General features: G+C 49.1%; 4 long non-coding RNA genes across 19 annotated transcripts; all 4 read left to right on the forward strand.

Moving 5' to 3' along the window:
• The first annotated feature begins 1,155 nt into the window (after positions 1-1,155).
• On the forward strand, positions 1,156-4,478 carry LOC142830228 (uncharacterized). Of its 5 annotated transcripts, none has more exons than XR_012905305.1 (4): positions 1,156-1,609; positions 1,717-1,886; positions 1,983-2,871; positions 3,004-4,478. It is a non-coding gene; the product is annotated as an uncharacterized LOC142830228 (long non-coding RNA). The 5 variants fall into 5 exon arrangements; XR_012905303.1 differs by having other exon boundaries at positions 1,983-2,403; positions 2,509-4,478; XR_012905304.1 differs by having other exon boundaries at positions 1,983-2,135; positions 2,271-4,478.
• Positions 4,479-5,659: 1,181 nt separating this feature from the next.
• On the forward strand, positions 5,660-8,985 carry LOC142830229 (uncharacterized). 4 transcript variants are annotated; one of them, XR_012905309.1, is made up of 5 exons: positions 5,660-6,113; positions 6,221-6,390; positions 6,487-6,639; positions 6,775-7,375; positions 7,508-8,985. It is a non-coding gene; the product is annotated as an uncharacterized LOC142830229 (long non-coding RNA). The 4 variants fall into 4 exon arrangements; XR_012905307.1 differs by having other exon boundaries at positions 6,775-6,907; positions 7,013-8,985; XR_012905308.1 differs by having other exon boundaries at positions 5,660-5,868; positions 5,995-6,113; positions 6,775-8,985.
• Positions 8,986-10,166: 1,181 nt separating this feature from the next.
• LOC142830311 (uncharacterized) lies at positions 10,167-11,662 on the forward strand. Of its 4 annotated transcripts, none has more exons than XR_012905478.1 (4): positions 10,167-10,620; positions 10,728-10,897; positions 10,994-11,146; positions 11,282-11,662. It is a non-coding gene; the product is annotated as an uncharacterized LOC142830311 (long non-coding RNA). The 4 variants fall into 4 exon arrangements; XR_012905476.1 differs by having other exon boundaries at positions 10,167-10,375; positions 10,502-10,620; positions 10,994-11,662; XR_012905477.1 differs by having other exon boundaries at positions 10,994-11,414; positions 11,520-11,647.
• Positions 11,663-14,682: 3,020 nt separating this feature from the next.
• On the forward strand, positions 14,683-23,911 carry LOC142830230 (uncharacterized). 6 transcript variants are annotated; one of them, XR_012905314.1, is made up of 7 exons: positions 14,683-15,136; positions 15,244-15,413; positions 15,510-15,930; positions 16,036-16,167; positions 16,289-16,398; positions 16,531-16,635; positions 20,967-23,911. It is a non-coding gene; the product is annotated as an uncharacterized LOC142830230 (long non-coding RNA). The 6 variants fall into 6 exon arrangements; XR_012905313.1 differs by having other exon boundaries at positions 16,036-16,398; XR_012905312.1 differs by having other exon boundaries at positions 15,510-15,662; positions 15,798-16,398.
• The last annotated feature ends 1,269 nt before the right edge of the window (positions 23,912-25,180 follow it).

The following is a 25,180-nucleotide window of genomic DNA, read 5'->3' on the forward strand; positions in this document are numbered from 1 at the left end:
CAAAACTAAATTGGCTAGAGGAGAGGTAGATTGCTTCATGCAGTGGTGGGCCGAGGCAAATCTTAGATGGACTGAATCGAAGTTCGCCTCCCTTAAAAATTCTAATTATAAGTAAAAAGCTTTATTGGAAACCTCCTCTCCCACCACCAGACCAAGCGCTTCCCTTTACCCCGTCCTCCGAGAAGACTCAGACCTGTCCCACTTGGAGCTATAAAGCCTGGACCCACACGGAGCTCCACTCAATTGTAAAAGGTTTTCCAGAGCCCCAGGAAAACCCTACCAAATTTGCAGAGGAATTTTTGCTAGTGTGCAATGCCTATGAATCCTCTGAAGCAGACCTCCTGCAACTGCGTAAGCTACTTATAACCCCTAGCGAGCAAGAAAAAAAAATGGCTCCTGATAGCAAATTGGCCCACCACTGAGCGTCCTTCTAATTTGCCAGACACTGGTCCTGACGCTGCCTACTGGAACAAATGTAAGAATCAAGTTGCCTTTCACCATTGTATAACAAGGTCTGTAATTAACTTGGAAACAATGTAACAAGGGTTGTCTAAATTCTCTATCACTAGTAAATCAAGATTGGAAATTTTTCTAAAAGATGCTGTAAATCAAGCTAAGCCCCTGCATGAGGCCATTCCCCAAGTATGGACTCCAAAAAAAATCAACGGGACGGCCATACGTTGCTGTAAACGGCAACAGAGAGAACCCGGGCAGCTATCACACCCGACTGAGGTTTTTTTTTTTTTTTTTTTTTTTTTCCCCGCAACATTCTGGTATACAGCGACGGGGTGAAAATGGACAGAGTGGAGCTGTGGTAAGTGTGGCTTTTTTAATGTGGATGGGGGGGGGGAAATGGGAGGGTGTGATGCGAGGTGATTGGGCTAAGTATCCAAATGTCTGAGCACTTGGTTCACTGGTGTTGGTTGCAGGGCCTGATGGAAGAGGGTGCACTGCATTGGTTTCTTGCAGGTGAGACTTCAGGGCTAGGCTTTGAGATGGGCCCCTCTGCTTGAAACATGCAGCCAGAGAGAACTGAGCGAGCAGCTTACAGGTGAGTCTGATGGAGCTGTGGTAAGTGTGGCTTTGGTTGGGAGGGGTGGGGGGGGGGCTATGCTTTGAGGTGACTGGGTTAAGTATCCAAATGTCTGTCCACTTGCTTCACCTGTTGGTTATAAGGTTTGTTGGAAGAGGGTGCATTGGGAGTGTGTGTTTGAAGGTTAAGTTCTGGAGGCCGACTGGATTGGAGGTAAGGCTTTGATATGTCTTTCTCTTGGAGCTAACAGTCTTACATGGAAAGCAGCCAGAAGTGGAATTCAGTGAGCAGCTTGGAGGAGTCGTGTAGAAAATATCTAAGAGGAGCTCAGGTAAGTGTGGCTTTTTGCTGTGCTGAGAGGTGATTGGGCAAGGTATCCAAATGTCTTCCTTGACTGGTGTTGGTTGGATGGTCTGTTTGAAGATGGTCCATTAGTAATAACTTCTTGCAACTTCAGGGGCAGATGAGATCGACTGCAAGGCTGTGATCTGGGCTGCTGGCTTGGAGCTGGCAGCCAGAGACCTGAGCGAGCAGCCCACAGAGCACTTGGCTGAGGGAAAGTCCGAGTGGAGATAGGTAAGTGTGGGGGTTTCTATGGGGCGGGGCGAAGCAGGCTTTACTGGGAGGTGTGTGGGCTAAGTATCCAAATGTCTGTCTACGTGGTTCACTGGTATGGGTTACAGGGCCTGATGGGAGAGGCTGCATTGGGAGTGAATTGTTGCAGATAGGTCCCTGGAGACTGGATTGGAGGGAAGACTTTGAGCCGTGCCCCCTGCTTGGTGTTGGGAGCCAGAGAGACTTCAGTAAGCAGCCCGTGGACTTTCCTGAGGCCAACCGCTGTAAGTGAGGCTCGGTAAGTGTGGTTTGGAAGGGGAGAGGGCTCTGCTGGGAGGCGGTTGGGCTAACTATCCAAATGTCTGTCTACTTCGTTCACTGGTGTTGGTTGCAGGATCCTATGGAAGAGGGTGCACTGCATTGCTTTGTTGCAAAGGAGACCTGGGGGCAAGGCTTTGAGCTGGGCCCCTCTGCTTGGAGCTTGGAGCCAGAGAGAACTGAGTGAGCAGCTTACAGGGGCGTCTCCTGGAAAAAGTCTGGAGCTGTGGTAAGTGTGGCTTTTCGGGGGGGTTATGTCATGAGGTGGCTGGGCTTAGTGTCCAAATATATCTGTCCCCTTTCTTCACCTGATACTGGTTGGAGGGTCTGATGGAAGAGGGTGCACTGGATTGGTTTCTTGCAGACATGAGTTAGGGCAGATTGGATTGGAGGGAAGGCCTTGAGACGGGCCTCTATGTGCAGCTGGCAGCCTTACACGAAAAGCAGCCAGAAGCAGAACTCGGTGAGCAACTTCAAGGCGTCGCCTGGGAGCTCAGGTAAGTGTGGCTTTTGGCTGTGGTGGTTAGCCAAGATATGAAAATGTCTGTTCACTTCCTTCATTGGTGTTGGTTGGAGAATCTGACTGGATTGGCTTCTTGCAGATCGGACTTTGTGGCAGATTGGATTTGAGAGAAGGCCATGAGCCGGGCCTTTGTCTTTGACCTGGTAGCTGGAGAGAACTGACTTAGCAGCTTACAGGTGAATCTCCTGGGGAAAATTCGGAGTGGAGTTTGGTAAGTGTGGCGTTTGGCTGTGTTTTGAGGTGGTTGGGCTAAGTATCCAAATGTCCCCGCACTTTGTTCACTGGTGTTGGTTGCCTGATGGAAGCGAGTGTACTGGATTGGTGTCTTGCAGGTGGTACCTGCGGGCAAGGCTTTGAGACCGGCCCCTCTGCTTGGAGCTTGCAGCCAGAGAACTGAGTGAGCAACTTAGAAGAGTCTCCTGGAAAGTCTGATGCAGCTGCAGTAAGTGTGGCTTTTCGGGGCACTATGCTGCGAGGTGGCTATGCTAAGTATCCAAATGTCTGTCCCCTTCCTTCACCGGTGTTGGTTGGAGGGTCTGTTTGAAGATGGTGTATCGGTGGTAATTTCTTGCAGCTAGCACTTCAGGGGCAGCGAAGATCAGAGGCAGGGCTTGCAGCCAGAGACCTGAGTGAGCAGCCCACAGAGCACTTGGCTGAGGGAAAGTCCGACTGGAGCTCGGTAAGTTTGGGCTTTTTTGGGGTTGGGGAGAAGCAGGCTAAGGATCCAAATATCCATGCATGTCCTTAACTGGTGTTGGTTGGAGAGTCTTTCGGGAGAATCTGACTGGATTTGTTTCTTGCAGTGTTGGATTGGAGACAAGGCCCATGAGCTGGGCCTTTCTCTTGGAGCCGGCAGCTAGAGAGACTTGAGTGAGCAGCTGTGAAAGTAGAAAGAATTGTACTGTAAGAGAAAGATGAATTATGCTGTAATTGAATAAGCTGAAGGAATATTGTTTCTCTGAACAGGAAGAAGAAAAGTATGTTGTTGTTGTCTGTAGGGATGCAGATCAGATTTCCTATTAACTCAGGCCCACCTGGCTAGCAAAGGAACATTAGGTGTTAGGGAGAAAGCAAGTGAGATCACCAAGGAGATATGGACAGGAGATTGCTGTGTGCTTGACGTGGAAATGAAGATACTTGACTAGCCTCACACACTAATCGTGTGAAGTTTTGCCCCCTCTTTTAATCCTGTTAATTTTGGCTTTCTTTTGAGTGTATAAATCAAGGGGTTTGAACTTTGTATGGCACTCACATTTTCTGGGTGCATTTAGCAGAGCGGCATTGCTAATAAACAGAGCGGTCTGACAAATCTGGGTCTTGTATGACTTTGACAATTTGGAGGTCCCACCGAGATGGCAACCGTCTTTGCTGAGGTTGTGTGATCCCTGACTGTCTTGCAGGATGACCGTGGCAGCCGGCACCTGGGCATTTGGCCCGAGCGGTCCTCTGCCAGAATGGAAAGGTGCACAACCACAGCGAAGTCTACGCCATGGAACCTGTTGGTTCCCGCTCGGTTCTGGTAGGGATCCCGGGATCTAACATCAGGACTCTGGTCAGGTCGTCACTTCTGTGTTTTGTCCGGACTGAGGACTGTCTTGTCTCTGTGACTATCCGTCTTCCCTGTGGTGTGAGTGAGTCTGGGAGCCATCCCTGTCCAGGGACTGGCTGACCCAAGGGGCTCCTGTCCCCGCGGTCTGCGTGACTGGAATCTGTACTATCGCAGCCGCACCGCATCTTGGATAAAATCCTTGGAGTGAACGCAAGGGCGATTGAGGCAGTAGCCTGTGGGCTTCTTTTGTGTGTTGCACTGGGCACCGCTCTGATGAACCCAGATTTCCTCCTTGTGTGATTGGTGTGTGAAGCCCTCCTGTATGGGTAACCAGACGTCTAAGCGGGGGGCAGTTCCCTCAAGGGACCCCGGCTCAGCTTATATATTTTAGAAAGGGTCCGGACCCCTGTAAACTTCTGGAAAAATGATCTAGATTGACTCTGGGGGATCCCAAAACTCAGTGGCCACTGTTAGGATCTTGGAACAAAGACCAAGTGGACGTCTTAAAAGACAAAGTTGGCCGTCCCAAAACTAAATTGGCTAGAGGAGAGGTAGATTGCTTCATGCAGTGGTGGGCCGAGGCAAATCTTAGATGGACTGAATCGAAGTTCGCCTCCCTTAAAAATTCTAATTATAAGTAAAAAGCTTTATTGGAAACCTCCTCTCCCACCACCAGACCAAGCGCTTCCCTTTACCCCGTCCTCCGAGAAGACTCAGACCTGTCCCACTTGGAGCTATAAAGCCTGGACCCACACGGAGCTCCACTCAATTGTAAAAGGTTTTCCAGAGCCCCAGGAAAACCCTACCAAATTTGCAGAGGAATTTTTGCTAGTGTGCAATGCCTATGAATCCTCTGAAGCAGACCTCCTGCAACTGCGTAAGCTACTTATAACCCCTAGCGAGCAAGAAAAAAAAATGGCTCCTGATAGCAAATTGGCCCACCACTGAGCGTCCTTCTAATTTGCCAGACACTGGTCCTGACGCTGCCTACTGGAACAAATGTAAGAATCAAGTTGCCTTTCACCATTGTATAACAAGGTCTGTAATTAACTTGGAAACAATGTAACAAGGGTTGTCTAAATTCTCTATCACTAGTAAATCAAGATTGGAAATTTTTCTAAAAGATGCTGTAAATCAAGCTAAGCCCCTGCATGAGGCCATTCCCCAAGTATGGACTCCAAAAAAAATCAACGGGACGGCCATACGTTGCTGTAAACGGCAACAGAGAGAACCCGGGCAGCTATCACACCCGACTGAGGTTTTTTTTTTTTTTTTTTTTTTTTTCCCCGCAACATTCTGGTATACAGCGACGGGGTGAAAATGGACAGAGTGGAGCTGTGGTAAGTGTGGCTTTTTTAATGTGGATGGGGGGGGGGAAATGGGAGGGTGTGATGCGAGGTGATTGGGCTAAGTATCCAAATGTCTGAGCACTTGGTTCACTGGTGTTGGTTGCAGGGCCTGATGGAAGAGGGTGCACTGCATTGGTTTCTTGCAGGTGAGACTTCAGGGCTAGGCTTTGAGATGGGCCCCTCTGCTTGAAACATGCAGCCAGAGAGAACTGAGCGAGCAGCTTACAGGTGAGTCTGATGGAGCTGTGGTAAGTGTGGCTTTGGTTGGGAGGGGTGGGGGGGGGGCTATGCTTTGAGGTGACTGGGTTAAGTATCCAAATGTCTGTCCACTTGCTTCACCTGTTGGTTATAAGGTTTGTTGGAAGAGGGTGCATTGGGAGTGTGTGTTTGAAGGTTAAGTTCTGGAGGCCGACTGGATTGGAGGTAAGGCTTTGATATGTCTTTCTCTTGGAGCTAACAGTCTTACATGGAAAGCAGCCAGAAGTGGAATTCAGTGAGCAGCTTGGAGGAGTCGTGTAGAAAATATCTAAGAGGAGCTCAGGTAAGTGTGGCTTTTTGCTGTGCTGAGAGGTGATTGGGCAAGGTATCCAAATGTCTTCCTTGACTGGTGTTGGTTGGATGGTCTGTTTGAAGATGGTCCATTAGTAATAACTTCTTGCAACTTCAGGGGCAGATGAGATCGACTGCAAGGCTGTGATCTGGGCTGCTGGCTTGGAGCTGGCAGCCAGAGACCTGAGCGAGCAGCCCACAGAGCACTTGGCTGAGGGAAAGTCCGAGTGGAGATAGGTAAGTGTGGGGGTTTCTATGGGGCGGGGCGAAGCAGGCTTTACTGGGAGGTGTGTGGGCTAAGTATCCAAATGTCTGTCTACGTGGTTCACTGGTATGGGTTACAGGGCCTGATGGGAGAGGCTGCATTGGGAGTGAATTGTTGCAGATAGGTCCCTGGAGACTGGATTGGAGGGAAGACTTTGAGCCGTGCCCCCTGCTTGGTGTTGGGAGCCAGAGAGACTTCAGTAAGCAGCCCGTGGACTTTCCTGAGGCCAACCGCTGTAAGTGAGGCTCGGTAAGTGTGGTTTGGAAGGGGAGAGGGCTCTGCTGGGAGGCGGTTGGGCTAACTATCCAAATGTCTGTCTACTTCGTTCACTGGTGTTGGTTGCAGGATCCTATGGAAGAGGGTGCACTGCATTGCTTTGTTGCAAAGGAGACCTGGGGGCAAGGCTTTGAGCTGGGCCCCTCTGCTTGGAGCTTGGAGCCAGAGAGAACTGAGTGAGCAGCTTACAGGGGCGTCTCCTGGAAAAAGTCTGGAGCTGTGGTAAGTGTGGCTTTTCGGGGGGGTTATGTCATGAGGTGGCTGGGCTTAGTGTCCAAATATATCTGTCCCCTTTCTTCACCTGATATTGGTTGGAGGGTCTGATGGAAGAGGGTGCACTGGATTGGTTTCTTGCAGACATGAGTTAGGGCAGATTGGATTGGAGGGAAGGCCTTGAGACGGGCCTCTATGTGCAGCTGGCAGCCTTACACGAAAAGCAGCCAGAAGCAGAACTCGGTGAGCAACTTCAAGGCGTCGCCTGGGAGCTCAGGTAAGTGTGGCTTTTGGCTGTGGTGGTTAGCCAAGATATGAAAATGTCTGTTCACTTCCTTCATTGGTGTTGGTTGGAGAATCTGACTGGATTGGCTTCTTGCAGATCGGACTTTGTGGCAGATTGGATTTGAGAGAAGGCCATGAGCCGGGCCTTTGTCTTTGACCTGGTAGCTGGAGAGAACTGACTTAGCAGCTTACAGGTGAATCTCCTGGGGAAAATTCGGAGTGGAGTTTGGTAAGTGTGGCGTTTGGCTGTGTTTTGAGGTGGTTGGGCTAAGTATCCAAATGTCCCCGCACTTTGTTCACTGGTGTTGGTTGCCTGATGGAAGCGAGTGTACTGGATTGGTGTCTTGCAGGTGGTACCTGCGGGCAAGGCTTTGAGACCGGCCCCTCTGCTTGGAGCTTGCAGCCAGAGAACTGAGTGAGCAACTTAGAAGAGTCTCCTGGAAAGTCTGATGCAGCTGCAGTAAGTGTGGCTTTTCGGGGCACTATGCTGCGAGGTGGCTATGCTAAGTATCCAAATGTCTGTCCCCTTCCTTCACCGGTGTTGGTTGGAGGGTCTGTTTGAAGATGGTGTATCGGTGGTAATTTCTTGCAGCTAGCACTTCAGGGGCAGCGAAGATCAGAGGCAGGGCTTGCAGCCAGAGACCTGAGTGAGCAGCCCACAGAGCACTTGGCTGAGGGAAAGTCCGACTGGAGCTCGGTAAGTTTGGGCTTTTTTGGGGTTGGGGAGAAGCAGGCTAAGGATCCAAATATCCATGCATGTCCTTAACTGGTGTTGGTTGGAGAGTCTTTCGGGAGAATCTGACTGGATTTGTTTCTTGCAGTGTTGGATTGGAGACAAGGCCCATGAGCTGGGCCTTTCTCTTGGAGCCGGCAGCTAGAGAGACTTGAGTGAGCAGCTGTGAAAGTAGACAGAATTGTACTGTAAGAGAAAGATGAATTATGCTGTAATTGAATAAGCTGAAGGAATATTGTTTCTCTGAACAGGAAGAAGAAAAGTATGTTGTTGTTGTTGTCTGTAGGGATGCAGATCAGATTTCCTATTAACTCAGGCCCACCTGGCTAGCAAAGGAACATTAGGTGTTAGGGAGAAAGCAAGTGAGATCACCAAGGAGATATGGACAGGAGATTGCTGTGTGCTTGACGTGGAAATGAAGATACTTGACTAGCCTCACACACTAATCGTGTGAAGTTTTGCCCCCTCTTTTAATCCTGTTAATTTTGGCTTTCTTTTGAGTGTATAAATCAAGGGGTTTGAACTTTGTATGGCACTCACATTTTCTGGGTGCATTTAGCAGAGCGGCATTGCTAATAAACAGAGCGGTCTGACAAATCTGGGTCTTGTATGACTTTGACAATTTGGAGGTCCCACCGAGATGGCAACCGTCTTTGCTGAGGTTGTGTGATCCCTGACTGTCTTGCAGGATGACCGTGGCAGCCGGCACCTGGGCATTTGGCCCGAGCGGTCCTCTGCCAGAATGGAAAGGTGCACAACCACAGCGAAGTCTACGCCATGGAACCTGTTGGTTCCCGCTCGGTTCTGGTAGGGATCCCGGGATCTAACATCAGGACTCTGGTCAGGTCGTCACTTCTGTGTTTTGTCCGGACTGAGGACTGTCTTGTCTCTGTGACTATCCGTCTTCCCTGTGGTGTGAGTGAGTCTGGGAGCCATCCCTGTCCAGGGACTGGCTGACCCAAGGGGCTCCTGTCCCCGCGGTCTGCGTGACTGGAATCTGTACTATCGCAGCCGCACCGCATCTTGGATAAAATCCTTGGAGTGAACGCAAGGGCGATTGAGGCAGTAGCCTGTGGGCTTCTTTTGTGTGTTGCACTGGGCACCGCTCTGATGAACCCAGATTTCCTCCTTGTGTGATTGGTGTGTGAAGCCCTCCTGTATGGGTAACCAGACGTCTAAGCGGGGGGCAGTTCCCTCAAGGGACCCCGGCTCAGCTTATATATTTTAGAAAGGGTCCGGACCCCTGTAAACTTCTGGAAAAATGATCTAGATTGACTCTGGGGGATCCCAAAACTCAGTGGCCACTGTTAGGATCTTGGAACAAAGACCAAGTGGACGTCTTAAAAGACAAAGTTGGCCGTCCCAAAACTAAATTGGCTAGAGGAGAGGTAGATTGCTTCATGCAGTGGTGGGCCGAGGCAAATCTTAGATGGACTGAATCGAAGTTCGCCTCCCTTAAAAATTCTAATTATAAGTAAAAAGCTTTATTGGAAACCTCCTCTCCCACCACCAGACCAAGCGCTTCCCTTTACCCCGTCCTCCGAGAAGACTCAGACCTGTCCCACTTGGAGCTATAAAGCCTGGACCCACACGGAGCTCCACTCAATTGTAAAAGGTTTTCCAGAGCCCCAGGAAAACCCTACCAAATTTGCAGAGGAATTTTTGCTAGTGTGCAATGCCTATGAATCCTCTGAAGCAGACCTCCTGCAACTGCGTAAGCTACTTATAACCCCTAGCGAGCAAGAAAAAAAAATGGCTCCTGATAGCAAATTGGCCCACCACTGAGCGTCCTTCTAATTTGCCAGACACTGGTCCTGACGCTGCCTACTGGAACAAATGTAAGAATCAAGTTGCCTTTCACCATTGTATAACAAGGTCTGTAATTAACTTGGAAACAATGTAACAAGGGTTGTCTAAATTCTCTATCACTAGTAAATCAAGATTGGAAATTTTTCTAAAAGATGCTGTAAATCAAGCTAAGCCCCTGCATGAGGCCATTCCCCAAGTATGGACTCCAAAAAAAATCAACGGGACGGCCATACGTTGCTGTAAACGGCAACAGAGAGAACCCGGGCAGCTATCACACCCGACTGAGGTTTTTTTTTTTTTTTTTTTTTTTTTCCCCGCAACATTCTGGTATACAGCGACGGGGTGAAAATGGACAGAGTGGAGCTGTGGTAAGTGTGGCTTTTTTAATGTGGATGGGGGGGGGGAAATGGGAGGGTGTGATGCGAGGTGATTGGGCTAAGTATCCAAATGTCTGAGCACTTGGTTCACTGGTGTTGGTTGCAGGGCCTGATGGAAGAGGGTGCACTGCATTGGTTTCTTGCAGGTGAGACTTCAGGGCTAGGCTTTGAGATGGGCCCCTCTGCTTGAAACATGCAGCCAGAGAGAACTGAGCGAGCAGCTTACAGGTGAGTCTGATGGAGCTGTGGTAAGTGTGGCTTTGGTTGGGAGGGGTGGGGGGGGGGCTATGCTTTGAGGTGACTGGGTTAAGTATCCAAATGTCTGTCCACTTGCTTCACCTGTTGGTTATAAGGTTTGTTGGAAGAGGGTGCATTGGGAGTGTGTGTTTGAAGGTTAAGTTCTGGAGGCCGACTGGATTGGAGGTAAGGCTTTGATATGTCTTTCTCTTGGAGCTAACAGTCTTACATGGAAAGCAGCCAGAAGTGGAATTCAGTGAGCAGCTTGGAGGAGTCGTGTAGAAAATATCTAAGAGGAGCTCAGGTAAGTGTGGCTTTTTGCTGTGCTGAGAGGTGATTGGGCAAGGTATCCAAATGTCTTCCTTGACTGGTGTTGGTTGGATGGTCTGTTTGAAGATGGTCCATTAGTAATAACTTCTTGCAACTTCAGGGGCAGATGAGATCGACTGCAAGGCTGTGATCTGGGCTGCTGGCTTGGAGCTGGCAGCCAGAGACCTGAGCGAGCAGCCCACAGAGCACTTGGCTGAGGGAAAGTCCGAGTGGAGATAGGTAAGTGTGGGGGTTTCTATGGGGCGGGGCGAAGCAGGCTTTACTGGGAGGTGTGTGGGCTAAGTATCCAAATGTCTGTCTACGTGGTTCACTGGTATGGGTTACAGGGCCTGATGGGAGAGGCTGCATTGGGAGTGAATTGTTGCAGATAGGTCCCTGGAGACTGGATTGGAGGGAAGACTTTGAGCCGTGCCCCCTGCTTGGTGTTGGGAGCCAGAGAGACTTCAGTAAGCAGCCCGTGGACTTTCCTGAGGCCAACCGCTGTAAGTGAGGCTCGGTAAGTGTGGTTTGGAAGGGGAGAGGGCTCTGCTGGGAGGCGGTTGGGCTAACTATCCAAATGTCTGTCTACTTCGTTCACTGGTGTTGGTTGCAGGATCCTATGGAAGAGGGTGCACTGCATTGCTTTGTTGCAAAGGAGACCTGGGGGCAAGGCTTTGAGCTGGGCCCCTCTGCTTGGAGCTTGGAGCCAGAGAGAACTGAGTGAGCAGCTTACAGGGGCGTCTCCTGGAAAAAGTCTGGAGCTGTGGTAAGTGTGGCTTTTCGGGGGGGTTATGTCATGAGGTGGCTGGGCTTAGTGTCCAAATATATCTGTCCCCTTTCTTCACCTGATACTGGTTGGAGGGTCTGATGGAAGAGGGTGCACTGGATTGGTTTCTTGCAGACATGAGTTAGGGCAGATTGGATTGGAGGGAAGGCCTTGAGACGGGCCTCTATGTGCAGCTGGCAGCCTTACACGAAAAGCAGCCAGAAGCAGAACTCGGTGAGCAACTTCAAGGCGTCGCCTGGGAGCTCAGGTAAGTGTGGCTTTTGGCTGTGGTGGTTAGCCAAGATATGAAAATGTCTGTTCACTTCCTTCATTGGTGTTGGTTGGAGAATCTGACTGGATTGGCTTCTTGCAGATCGGACTTTGTGGCAGATTGGATTTGAGAGAAGGCCATGAGCCGGGCCTTTGTCTTTGACCTGGTAGCTGGAGAGAACTGACTTAGCAGCTTACAGGTGAATCTCCTGGGGAAAATTCGGAGTGGAGTTTGGTAAGTGTGGCGTTTGGCTGTGTTTTGAGGTTGTTGGGCTAAGTATCCAAATGTCCCCGCACTTTGTTCACTGGTGTTGGTTGCCTGATGGAAGCGAGTGTACTGGATTGGTGTCTTGCAGGTGGTACCTGCGGGCAAGGCTTTGAGACCGGCCCCTCTGCTTGGAGCTTGCAGCCAGAGAACTGAGTGAGCAACTTAGAAGAGTCTCCTGGAAAGTCTGATGCAGCTGCAGTAAGTGTGGCTTTTCGGGGCACTATGCTGCGAGGTGGCTATGCTAAGTATCCAAATGTCTGTCCCCTTCCTTCACCGGTGTTGGTTGGAGGGTCTGTTTGAAGATGGTGTATCGGTGGTAATTTCTTGCAGCTAGCACTTCAGGGGCAGCGAAGATCAGAGGCAGGGCTTGCAGCCAGAGACCTGAGTGAGCAGCCCACAGAGCACTTGGCTGAGGGAAAGTCCGACTGGAGCTCGGTAAGTTTGGGCTTTTTTGGGGTTGGGGAGAAGCAGGCTAAGGATCCAAATATCCATGCATGTCCTTAACTGGTGTTGGTTGGAGAGTCTTTCGGGAGAATCTGACTGGATTTGTTTCTTGCAGTGTTGGATTGGAGACAAGGCCCATGAGCTGGGCCTTTCTCTTGGAGCCGGCAGCTAGAGAGACTTGAGTGAGCAGCTGTGAAAGTAGACAGAATTGTACTGTAAGAGAAAGATGAATTATGCTGTAATTGAATAAGCTGAAGGAATATTGTTTCTCTGAACAGGAAGAAGAAAAGTATGTTGTTGTTGTTGTCTGTAGGGATGCAGATCAGATTTCCTATTAACTCAGGCCCACCTGGCTAGCAAAGGAACATTAGGTGTTAGGGAGAAAGCAAGTGAGATCACCAAGGAGATATGGACAGGAGATTGCTGTGTGCTTGACGTGGAAATGAAGATACTTGACTAGCCTCACACACTAATCGTGTGAAGTTTTGCCCCCTCTTTTAATCCTGTTAATTTTGGCTTTCTTTTGAGTGTATAAATCAAGGGGTTTGAACTTTGTATGGCACTCACATTTTCTGGGTGCATTTAGCAGAGTGGCATTGCTAATAAACAGAGCGGTCTGACAAATCTGGGTCTTGTATGACTTTGACAATTTGGAGGTCCCACCGAGATGGCAACCGTCTTTGCTGAGGTTGTGTGATCCCTGACTGTCTTGCAGGATGACCGTGGCAGCCGGCACCTGGGCATTTGGCCCGAGCGGTCCTCTGCCAGAATGGAAAGGTGCACAACCACAGCGAAGTCTATGCCATGGAACCTGTTGGTTCCCGCTCGGTTCTGGTAGGGATCCCGGGATCTAACATCAGGACTCTGGTCAGGTCGTCACTTCTGTGTTTTGTCCGGACTGAGGACTGTCTTGTCTCTGTGACTATCCGTCTTCCCTGTGGTGTGAGTGAGTCTGGGAGCCATCCCTGTCCAGGGACTGGCTGACCCAAGGGGCTCCTGTCCCCGCGGTCTGCGTGACTGGAATCTGTACTATCGCAGCCGCACCGCATCTTGGATAAAATCCTTGGAGTGAACGCAAGGGCGATTGAGGCAGTAGCCTGTGGGCTTCTTTTGTGTGTTGCACTGGGCACCGCTCTGATGAACCCAGATTTCCTCCTTGTGTGATTGGTGTGTGAAGCCCTCCTGTATGGGTAACCAGACGTCTAAGCGGGGGGCAGTTCCCTCAAGGGACCCCGGCTCAGCTTATATATTTTAGAAAGGGTCCGGACCCCTGTAAACTTCTGGAAAAATGATCTAGATTGACTCTGGGGGATCCCAAAACTCAGTGGCCACTGTTAGGATCTTGGAACAAAGACCAAGTGGACGTCTTAAAAGACAAACTTGGCCGTCCCAAAACTAAATTGGCTAGAGGAGAGGTAGATTGCTTCATGCAGTGGTGGGCCGAGGCAAATCTTAGATGGACTGAATCGAAGTTCGCCTCCCTTAAAAATTCTAATTATAAGTAAAAAGCTTTATTGGAAACCTCCTCTCCCACCACCAGACCAAGCGCTTCCCTTTACCCCGTCCTCCGAGAAGACTCAGACCTGTCCCACTTGGAGCTATAAAGCCTGGACCCACACGGAGCTCCACTCAATTGTAAAAGGTTTTCCAGAGCCCCAGGAAAACCCTACCAAATTTGCAGAGGAATTTTTGCTAGTGTGCAATGCCTATGAATCCTCTGAAGCAGACCTCCTGCAACTGCGTAAGCTACTTATAACCCCTAGCGAGCAAGAAAAAAAAATGGCTCCTGATAGCAAATTGGCCCACCACTGAGCGTCCTTCTAATTTGCCAGACACTGGTCCTGACGCTGCCTACTGGAACAAATGTAAGAATCAAGTTGCCTTTCACCATTGTATAACAAGGTCTGTAATTAACTTGGAAACAATGTAACAAGGGTTGTCTAAATTCTCTATCACTAGTAAATCAAGATTGGAAATTTTTCTAAAAGATGCTGTAAATCAAGCTAAGCCCCTGCATGAGGCCATTCCCCAAGTATGGACTCCAAAAAAAATCAACGGGACGGCCATACGTTGCTGTAAACGGCAACAGAGAGAACCCGGGCAGCTATCACACCCGACTGACGTTTTTTTTTTTTTTTTTTTTTTTTTTTCCCCGCAACATTCTGGTATACAGCGACGGGGTGAAAATGGACAGAGTGGAGCTGTGGTAAGTGTGGCTTTTTTAATGTGGATGGGAGGGGGGGGGAAATGGGAGGCTGTGATGCGAGGTGATTGGGCTAGGTATCTAAATGTCTGAGCACTTGGTTCACTGGTGTTGGTTGCAGGGCCTGATGGAAGAGGGTGCACTGCATTGGTTTCTTGCAGGTGTGACTTCAGGGCTAGGCTTTGAGATGGGCCCCTCTGCTTGAAACATGCAGCCAGAGAGAACTGAGCGAGCAGCTTACAGGTGAGTCTGATGGAGCTGTGGTAAGTGTGGCTTTGGTTGGGAGGGGTGGGGGGGGGGGGGGCTATGCTTTGAGGTGACTGGGTTAAGTATCCAAATGTCTGTCCACTTGCTTCACCTGTTGGTTATAAGGTTTGTTGGAAGAGGGTGCATTGGGAGTGTGTGTTTGAAGGTTAAGTTCTGGAGGCCGACTGGATTGGAGGTAAGGCTTTGATATGTCTTTCTCTTGGAGCTAACAGTCTTACATGGAAAGCAGCCAGAAGTGGAATTCAGTGAGCAGCTTGGAGGAGTCGTGTAGAAAATATCTAAGAGGAGCTCAGGTAAGTGTGGCTTTTTGCTGTGCTGAGAGGTGATTGGGCAAGGTATCCAAATGTCTTCCTTGACTGGTGTTGGTTGGATGGTCTGTTTGAAGATGGTCCATTAGTAATAACTTCTTGCAACTTCAGGGGCAGATGAGATCGACTGCAAGGCTGTGATCTGGGCTGCTGGCTTGGAGCTGGCAGCCAGAGACCTGAGCGAGCAGCCCACAGAGCACTTGGCTGAGGGAAAGTCCGAGTGGAGATAGGTAAGTGTGGGGGTTTCTATGGGGCGGGGCGAAGCAGGCTTTACTGGGAGGTGTGTGGGCTAAGTATCCAAATGTCTGTCTACGTGGTTCACTGGTATGGGTTACAGGGCCTGATGGGAGAGGCTGCATTGGGAGTGAATTGTTGCAGATAGGTCCCTGGAGACTGGATTGGAGGGAAGACTTTGAGCCGTGCCCCCTGCTTGGTGTTGGGAGCCAGAGAGACTTCAGTAAGCAGCCCGTGGACTTTCCTGAGGCCAACCGCTGTAAGTGAGGCTCGGTAAGTGTGGTTTGGAAGGGGAGAGGGCTCTGCTGGGAGGCGGTTGGGCTAACTATCCAAATGTCTGTCTACTTCGTTCACTGGTGTTGGTTGCAGGATCCTATGGAAGAGGGTGCACTGCATTGCTTTGTTGCAAAGGAGACCTGGGGGCAAGGCTTTGAGCTGGGCCCCTCTGCTTGGAGCTTGGAGCCAGAGAGAACTGAGTGAGCAGCTTACAGGGGCGTCTCCTGGAAAAAGTCTGGAGCTGTGGTAAGTGTGGCTTTTCGGGGGGGTTATGTCATGAGGTGGCTGGGCTTAGTGTCCAAATATATCTGTCCCCTTTCTTCACCTGATACTGGTTGGAGGGTCTGATGGAAGAGGGTGCACTGGATTGGTTTCTTGCAGACATGAGTTAGGGCAGATTGGATTGGAGGGAAGGCCTTGAGACGGGCCTCTATGTGCAGCTGGCAGCCTTACACGAAAAGCAGCCAGAAGCAGAACTCGGTGAGCAACTTCAAGGCGTCGCCTGGGAGCTCAGGTAAGTGTGGCTTTTGGCTGTGGTGGTTAGCCAAGATATGAAAATGTCTGTTCACTTCCTTCATTGGTGTTGGTTGGAGAATCTGACTGGATTGGCTTCTTGCAGATCGGACTTTGTGGCAGATTGGATTTGAGAGAAGGCCATGAGCCGGGCCTTTGTCTTTGACCTGGTAGCTGGAGAGAACTGACTTAGCAGCTTACAGGTGAATCTCCTGGGGAAAATTCGGAGTGGAGTTTGGTAAGTGTGGCGTTTGGCTGTGTTTTGAGGTGGTTGGGCTAAGTATCCAAATGTCCCCGCACTTTGTTCACTGGTGTTGGTTGCCTGATGGAAGCGAGTGTACTGGATTGGTGTCTTGCAGGTGGTACCTGCGGGCAAGGCTTTGAGACCGGCCCCTCTGCTTGGAGCTTGCAGCCAGAGAACTGAGTGAGCAACTTAGAAGAGTCTCCTGGAAAGTCTGATGCAGCTGCAGTAAGTGTGGCTTTTCGGGGCACTATGCTGCGAGGTGGCTATGCTAAGTATCCAAATGTCTGTCCCCTTCCTTCACCGGTGTTGGTTGGAGGGTCTGTTTGAAGATGGTGTATCGGTGGTAATTTCTTGCAGCTAGCACTTCAGGGGCAGCGAAGATCAGAGGCAGGGCTTGCAGCCAGAGACCTGAGTGAGCAGCCCACAGAGCACTTGGCTGAGGGAAAGTCCGACTGGAGCTCGGTAAGTTTGGGCTTTTTTGGGGTTGGGGAGAAGCAGGCTAAGGATCCAAATATCCATGCATGTCCTTAACTGGTGTTGGTTGGAGAGTCTTTCGGGAGAATCTGACTGGATTTGTTTCTTGCAGTGTTGGATTGGAGACAAGGCCCATGAGCTGGGCCTTTCTCTTGGAGCCGGCAGCTAGAGAGACTTGAGTGAGCAGCTGTGAAAGTAGACAGAATTGTACTGTAAGAGAGAGATGAATTATGCTGTAATTGAATAAGCTGAAGGAATATTGTTTCTCTGAACAGGAAGAAGAAAAGTATGTTGTTGTTGTTGTCTGTAGGGATGCAGATCAGATTTCCTATTAACTCAGGCCCACCTGGCTAGCAAAGGAACATTAGGTGTTAGGGAGAAAGCAAGTGAGATCACCAAGGAGATATGGACAGGAGATTGCTGTGTGCTTGACGTGGAAATGAAGATACTTGACTAGCCTCACACACTAATCGTGTGAAGTTTTGCCCCCTCTTTTAATCCTGTTAATTTTGGCTTTCTTTTGAGTGTATAAATCAAGGGGTTTGAACTTTGTATGGCACTCACATTTTCTGGGTGCATTTAGCAGAGCGGCATTGCTAATAAACAGAGCGGTCTGACAAATCTGAGTCTTGTATGACTTTGACAATTTGGAGGTCCCACCGAGATGGCAACCGTCTTTGCTGAGGTTGTGTGATCCCTGACTGTCTTGCAGGATGACCGTGGCAGCCGGCACCTGGGCATTTGGCCCGAGCGGTCCTCTGCCAGAATGGAAAGGTGCACAACCACAGCGAAGTCTACGCCATGGAACCTGTTGGTTCCCGCTCGGTTCTGGTAGGGATCCCGGGATCTAACATCAGGACTCTGGTCAGGTCGTCACTTCTGTGTTTTGTCCGGACTGAGGACTGTCTTGTCTCTGACTATCCGTCTTCCCTGTGGTGTGAGTGAGTCTGGGAGCCATCCCTGTCCAGGGACTGGCTGACCCAAGGGGCTCCTGTCCCCGCGGTCTGCGTGACTGGAATCTGTACTATCGCAGCCGCACCGCATCTTGGATAAAATCCTTGGAGTGAACGCAAGGGCGATTGAGGCAGTAGCCTGTGGGCTTCTTTTGTGTGTTGCACTGGGCACCGCTCTGATGAACCCAGATTTCCTCCTTGTGTGATTGGTGTGTGAAGCCCTCCTGTATGGGTAACCAGACGTCTAAGCGGGGGGCAGTTCCCTCAAGGGACCCCGGCTCAGCTTATATATTTTAGAAAGGGTCCGGACCCCTGTAAACTTCTGGAAAAATGATCTAGATTGACTCTGGGGGATCCCAAAACTCAGTGGCCACTGTTAGGATCTTGGAACAAAGACCAAGTGGACGTCTTAAAAGACAAACTTGGCCGTCCCAAAACTAAATTGGCTAGAGGAGAGGTAGATTGCTTCATGCAGTGGTGGGCCGAGGCAAATCTTAGATGGACTGAATCGAAGTTCGCCTCCCTTAAAAATTCTAATTATAAGTAAAAAGCTTTATTGGAAACCTCCTCTCCCACCACCAGACCAAGCGCTTCCCTTTACCCCGTCCTCCGAGAAGACTCAGACCTGTCCCACTTGGAGCTATAAAGCCTGGACCCACACGGAGCTCCACTCAATTGTAAAAGGTTTTCCAGAGCCCCAGGAAAACCCTACCAAATTTGCAGAGGAATTTTTGCTAGTGTGCAATGCCTATGAATCCTCTGAAGCAGACCTCCTGCAACTGCGTAAGCTACTTATAACCCCTAGCGAGCAAGAAAAAAAAATGGCTCCTGATAGCAAATTGGCCCACCACTGAGCGTCCTTCTAATTTGCCAGACACTGGTCCTGACGCTGCCTACTGGAACAAATGTAAGAATCAAGTTGCCTTTCACCATTGTATAACAAGGTCTGTAATTAACTTGGAAACAATGTAACAAGGGTTGTCTAAATTCTCTATCACTAGTAAATCAAGATTGGAAATTTTTCTAAAAGATGCTGTAAATCAAGCTAAGCCCCTGCATGAGGCCATTCCCCAAGTATGGACTCCAAAAAAAATCAACGGGACGGCCATACGTTGCTGTAAACGGCAACAGAGAGAACCCGGGCAGCTATCACACCCGACTGACGTTTTTTTTTTTTTTTTTTTTTTTTTCCCCGCAACATTCTGGTATACAGCGACGGGGTGAAAATGGACAGGGTGCCCTGGTGCATGTGTTTGTTAATGGCCTCCTATCTATTACCAGTATGTTAAAGCAGATAAGTGTTGGATGGGAGGCCAAGAGTATGGACAAATTGCAAACAGTGGCAGAGCACTGCCACCGCACTCTAAAAGGAAAGAGGAGCAGTCCTCCCAAAAGTTAATGACTCTGCAAATACAGCATTATTCAGGGCAGGGCAGACAGTACCGGGAACGGGAAGGGTACCAAGAATGGGAATGAGGTCTGAGAAGGCGTCATGGAACTGGGTTTTTTGGGATTTAGAGTTTTCAGCTCCGGTCATATCCACCCTGCGGGAACAAGACATTATTGTCCTGTATTCCAGCACTGTAACACCCCTATTCTCCCAGTTAGAAAGGCTGATGGGAAATCATGGCTGTTTGTTCAGGATCTTCGAGCCATTAACTGCATTGTTGTACCCACGTTTCCTGTAGTCCCTAACCCAGCAACTATTCTGGCTTTTATCCCACCAGATGCAACTCATTTTACTGTTATCTGTGTTGTGCTTTCTTTTCTGTCCTGGTTCACCGTAAGTCCCAGTATCTTTTTGCCTTTTCTTACAAGGGGCAGCAGTACACATGGACCATGCTTCCCTAGGGGTACACAGAAAGCCCGTTTTACTTTTCCCAAGCATTAGCCAGAGACCTTGCTGACCTGGTCTTCTCCTCTGGGTACTCATTGATCAATATGTAAATGATCTACTCCTCTGTTCCCCTTCATTATCTGCCTCAAACTGACTCTTTAGTGCTTCTCACTGCCCCCACCTTAGGGTTATCTAACTACTGTAAGCCTTTTACTCTTTTCTGCCATGAGCAATCTGGTTGTGCACTTGGGGTTCTTACTCAAGAGCATGGTGACAAAAATCGTCCAGTGGCTTATTTGTCACCTTGGATCCTGTTGCCCAGGGTTTACCCCCCTGCCTGCATGCTGTGGCTGCTGTGGCATGCCTGGTCGAAATGTCTGAGTCCCTTGTCTCTCTGCTCTCCTCTTTCTCTCATGGTCCCTCACTCTGTAGAAACTCTCTCCTACTACAATGTAATACAGCTCACCTTTTCTCCGCCCGCCTCACTAGGTAGAAACTTTTACTGCTTTTGGCTTCTCATATCACCATAAAGCGCTGTTCTCAGTTGAACTCTGCCACTCTCCTTCCTCTGTCCGATGACGGTGAACCCCACGACTGCCTTGCAACTGTCTCTGCTGTCACCGTCCCAGGCCCTGACCTTTCTGATGTCCCTCTCTCTAACTCTGACCTTGTGTTCACTGACGGTTCCTGCTTTCAAGATAGACAAGGTCGTCTCCTTGCAGGATATGCTGTGCTATCACTCTCTGAAACCCTAGAAGCTGTGCCGTTACCTTCTGTGACAGCGCAAGTCGCTGAACTAGTTGCCCTAACCTGCGCTTGCTTTCTGGCTGAGGGGCGCTCTGCCACCATTTATACTGATTCTCGTTACGCTTTTGGGGTTGTACATAACTTTGGCACCCTCTGGCAAGCTCTGGGTTTCCTTCCCTCTGCTGGTACCCTGATCAAGAATGGCCCTTATATTGCTGCTCTCCTGTATGCAGTTTTATTCCCATCTGCATTAGCTATTAAGTGCCCTGGTCACTCCACAGCAGATACTGACATTGCTAAGAGTAATGCTGCCATAGAATCTTCCCCAGGTGTGTTTCTTCGTTCCCTTTCTGTTTCTGTACCACCACTGTCCCTTTCTGACCTCACCCTGCTCCAAGACTCTGCCCCAGAAGCAGAAAAAGACTCTTGGGTCGCCCAGGGTTGCTCTCTGTACCCCGATTCCCTTTGGCACTCTCCTACTGGTGCCTTTGTGGCCCTCTTTTCACTCTACCCCTCTCTGGCCGCCCTGCTTCACAGTGTTTTGCATGTCGGAAAGGAGGGGATGCTCTCTGCTATAACTAAGGCAGGATGGTGAGCCCCACATTTCAGGTGTTTTGCAGCCTGCCACTGTGCCACCTGTACCACTTGCCAAAGCTATAATGTTGGCAAACCTGTAAAGGTAGCTCAAGGGTTCCCGGGGCCTGACCCAAGCACCTTTCTTGCATTGGCAGCTTGATTTTGTACAAATACCTAAGTCATTTTGGTATGTTGATTTTTTTCAGGTTGGATTGAAGCCTTTCCTTGTCGCAAAGCTGATTCACTGTCTATTGCCAAATGTTTGTTAAATCATGTTATGCCTGCCAAAGGAATTCCTGCCACTCTGTCCAGTGACCGGGGTGCACATTTTACTGGACAACTTGTTCAGCGCCTGGATCGTGTTACATGTCACACACCTGCTGCACTGTCCCTACCACCCACAGAGTGCAGGTGCAGTTGAAAAATGAAATGGTGTGATTAAAAAATAAGCTTGCAAAAAATTTGACTCTACAGGGTTAAGCTGGCCAGCAGCCTTGCTGTTGGCCCTTATGGAAATTCAATCCACCCCATCCCAAAGACATAAATTAAATCCTTTTGAAATTATGGGGCGCCCTATGTGAACAATGGCTACCATTACTCCAGTCTCAGACTTGAACTTAACTCTCAGTACACTCCTTCAGTACTGCAAGGGACTAATGCAAGCTGTAAGTCACTTCCATTCACAGGTTCAAGCTGCCTGGCTGATGGAACCCACTTCTGATGCCTGCTATGCTCTTGAGACAGGTGATTAGGTCTTATGTATGACACCACCATCAAACACGCCTTGCAGCCCCGGTGGAAGGGCCCGCATCAGGTGCTGCTCACTACCCAGACAGCTGTTAAGGTATCTGGCATCGCAGCATGGATACAGGCTTCGCAGTGTAAGAAGGCACCACCCCCAGCGGACCAATCATTGACTCAGGACCACGCAGAGTCAATTTTGACTCCGGAAGAAGACTTAGAGGAACAGCCTGCAATACCTTACAACCTACGTTTGCATAAGGGTTTCCTGAAGCAGATGAGGACCAAAAGGAAGGCCCAAGAAGAAGCAGTAGTGAGCCTAGCGCCTGCTGCCTGGCGGACACAAAACCGTGACTGCGGTTCCCTCAGCTGAGGTTGTCCGAACCAAAAGGGTCTTGCCTCCAGCATGTGCCTTTGGTGGGGTCTGTTCCTCGGCCACTGGTGTCTTAAGATCTGGGGAATCCACAATGACCATTCTTTTATCCACCAGCAAGTCTGGATCACTCAGACCCTTAATATTGCTAATTGCTGGGTCTGCAGCCACATCCCAGCCCACTCAATTCCCCAGGCCGCACCGGAGGACCTCATCCATTTAACAAGACATGGAACAGTAATGACACTTGGGAAGCAGTGGGAATAAATGTATCTAAATGGATGTGTGGAGGAGGGAAAAGGTCACTGGTGTTGGGTGTGTAATGGGATGGGGCTGAATCTGGGGAGGAGCAGTTGTCTCCAGCATATTTTAACCAATGGTGTGTAGGATTATTCAAACAAGATTGGAGAATGATGAACTGGGTATGGAGATATGAATTTTTTTTCTCAACCTGGGATCAAACAGGGAAGTCACTCTCATGCTCCCCCTACAGCCACCCTAGTGAGAACAGTACAATCTTTCAATGCCATGCAAATAACACCACTCCCCATAAGGAGAATCAGTGTGCCTTTTGGGGGATATTACTCCTTTGTAGATACCTATATGGCAAATAGGTGCAGCTGACCGTTCCTGACTTTGATAAGGCATCATTGGGTCTGCGGGACAAAAGCCTATACTGCGTTACCAGTTAACTGGTCAGGTATCTGTTATCCCGCCCAACACTTCCCACAATTCCGAGTGTTAGAGTCCTTCCCACGAGAACGCCTCCATAATTTTAGGCGAAAAAGAAGGGACTTGTCAGATGCCCAATGGTATGTGAATCACAAGCCCCTTAACTTGGGAAGAGACTATTGGTGGTTCCTTTATCCCATTTGGGGGAGTAATACATAATGCAAAAAGGCTTCTGAGGTTACAAGCAGTAGTTGAAATCATGGTAAATGAAACTAGAGAAAGTCTAAGGGCCCTGGCCAAAGAAACAGGAGCGATCCGACAGATGGCCCTCAAACCGTCAGGCATTGGATATAGTTCTGGCAGCAAAAGGAGGGACCTGTGCTCTCATTGGCAAAGAATGTTTTGTGTGTGTATATACCTGACAACACCAATGATGTAATAGATCGTGCTAGCCACTTCGAACAGATTGCATACCTTCCCAACGAAGAGCCAAGTTCCCAGTGGAAATGGCTAAGTAACTTGCACAATTTCTCTGGCCTAGGAAACTGGTTGTTTCAGCGAGCCCTGACTATCCTATTTGGGATCTTAATTATTTTTGTACGTTTTCAGTTTAATCTCCTGTTGTATCCAATACTGTGCAAGACATGTCACACAGTTAGCTGCCCCTAACCAGAGAGCTAATCTGATCATTTTAAATATCACTGATGAACAGATACCAAGAATGGTTAATTTGTGGAACCCAGTAATTGTTGGTCATAGGCATGGCTTGACCAAAAGGAGGGATTGTGAAAGTAGAATTATACTGTAAGAGAAAGATGAATTATGCTGTAATTGAATAAGTTGAAGGAATATTGTTTCTCTGAACAGGAAGAAGAAAAGTATGTTAATGTTGTCTGTAGGGATGCAGATCAGATTGCTAGCCAGGTGGGCTTGAGTTAATGGGAAAAGGAACATAAGGTGTTAGGGAGAAAGCAAGTGAGATAACCAAGGAGATATGGACAGGAGATTGCTGTGTGCTTGATGTGGAAATGAAGATACTTGACTAGCCTCACACTAATCATGTGAAGTTTTGCCCCTCTTTTAATACTGTTAATTTTGGCTTTCTTTTGACTGTATAAATCAAGGGGTTTGAACCTTGTATGGCACTCACATTTTCTGGGTGCACTTAGCAGAGAGGCTTTGCTAATAAACAGAGCGGTCTGACAAATCTGTGAGTCCTGTCTGACTTTGACACAGCCTACAGAATAGTTGGCTTTGGGGAGTCGAGAGTGGAGTTGGGGTATGTGTGTTTCTTGAGGGGCAGGCTGTGCTGTGAAGTGATGGAAGTGGGTGCAGTGCATTGCTTTCTTGGAGATGGGACTTGGGGGCAGACTTGATGGGAGGCAAGGCTTTGCGCCGGGGTCCCTGCTTGGAGCTAGCACCCAGAGAGAATTGAGTGAAATGTTCAATAAGGAAGCCTGCCTGGGAAGAGTCCAAGTCGAGCTGCGGTAAGTATGGCTTTTTAGGGGGGATTGCAGTGAGGTGGTTGGGCTAGGTATCCAAATGTCTGTACACTTCACTGGTGTTGGTTGGAGGGCTTGGTGAAAGGAGGGTGCACTGCATTGGGTTTTTGCAGATGAGATCTCGGGGCAGACTGGATTGGAGACAAGGCTTTTAACTAGGCCCCTTGGCTTGGAGCTTGCAGCTGGAGAGAAGGGAGTGAACATCTTACAGGGGAATCTGCTGGGAAAAGTTGGATAGAGCCACTAAGTGTGGCTTTTTGGGGAGGCTATGCTGTGAGGTGGCTGGGCAAAATATGCAAATGTCTGTTTGCTTTCATCACTGGTGTTGCAGAAAGTCTGGAAGAATCTGACTGGATTGGTTGCTTGCAGATGGGACTTCGGGGCAGATTGGATTGGAGACCGTGCCATAAGCTGGGCCTTTCTCTTGGAGCTGGCAACCAGAGAGCCCTGAATGAGCAGCTTACAGGGGAGTCTCTTGGGAAAAGTCAGAATGGAGCTTGGTGTGTAGCTTTTGGCTGTGCTGTGAGGTGGTTGGGATAAGTATCCAAATGTTTGTGTACATTGTGTGGGAGAAAAATCAAATCACTCCAATTGTGTCTAAGGGGGGGATTGTGGAGGAAATCAAAACTCTCTATAAGAAAACTGCTGTAAGGGTTAAAAGTTTTCCAGGCCTCTCTCCCTGTAACAGAGAAATCATCTTAGCTCTAATGAAGACCCTTACAATGCCTCCAATCTCAAATTCATGGAGACTCCTAGTCTGTCACAAATTGCCATGTAAACTCTTATCTTTGTCATAGTTTGCCTTGTAGACTCCTCACTCAAGTTCTTATGTGCCTTTGTTCTGTAAAACTTACTTCTAGCACTTCTGGTGTGACCAGAAACATCTCAGAGTACTTCTGCTGAGACTTTGATATGTTAAAGAAAACAATCAACAACTAAACTGTCTGAACATACTGTATAAAAGATCCGTGAAACTCTCTCAAGGGCTGCTGCTGCTCTCTGGTAGCTGTCAGCCTGCCTGCATGCATAATTTTTCCTTCTAGATTTCTCTCCTGCCTCACTGCTTTGACCTCTACCCTCAGACCCTTCTGGGGACTCTGTACCACAGGGGAGTGAGATTTCCCCAACAATT

Source organism: Pelodiscus sinensis, chromosome 7, assembly GCF_049634645.1.
Source record: "Pelodiscus sinensis isolate JC-2024 chromosome 7, ASM4963464v1, whole genome shotgun sequence".
In the NCBI taxonomy this organism is placed as follows: Eukaryota; Metazoa; Chordata; order Testudines; family Trionychidae; genus Pelodiscus; species Pelodiscus sinensis.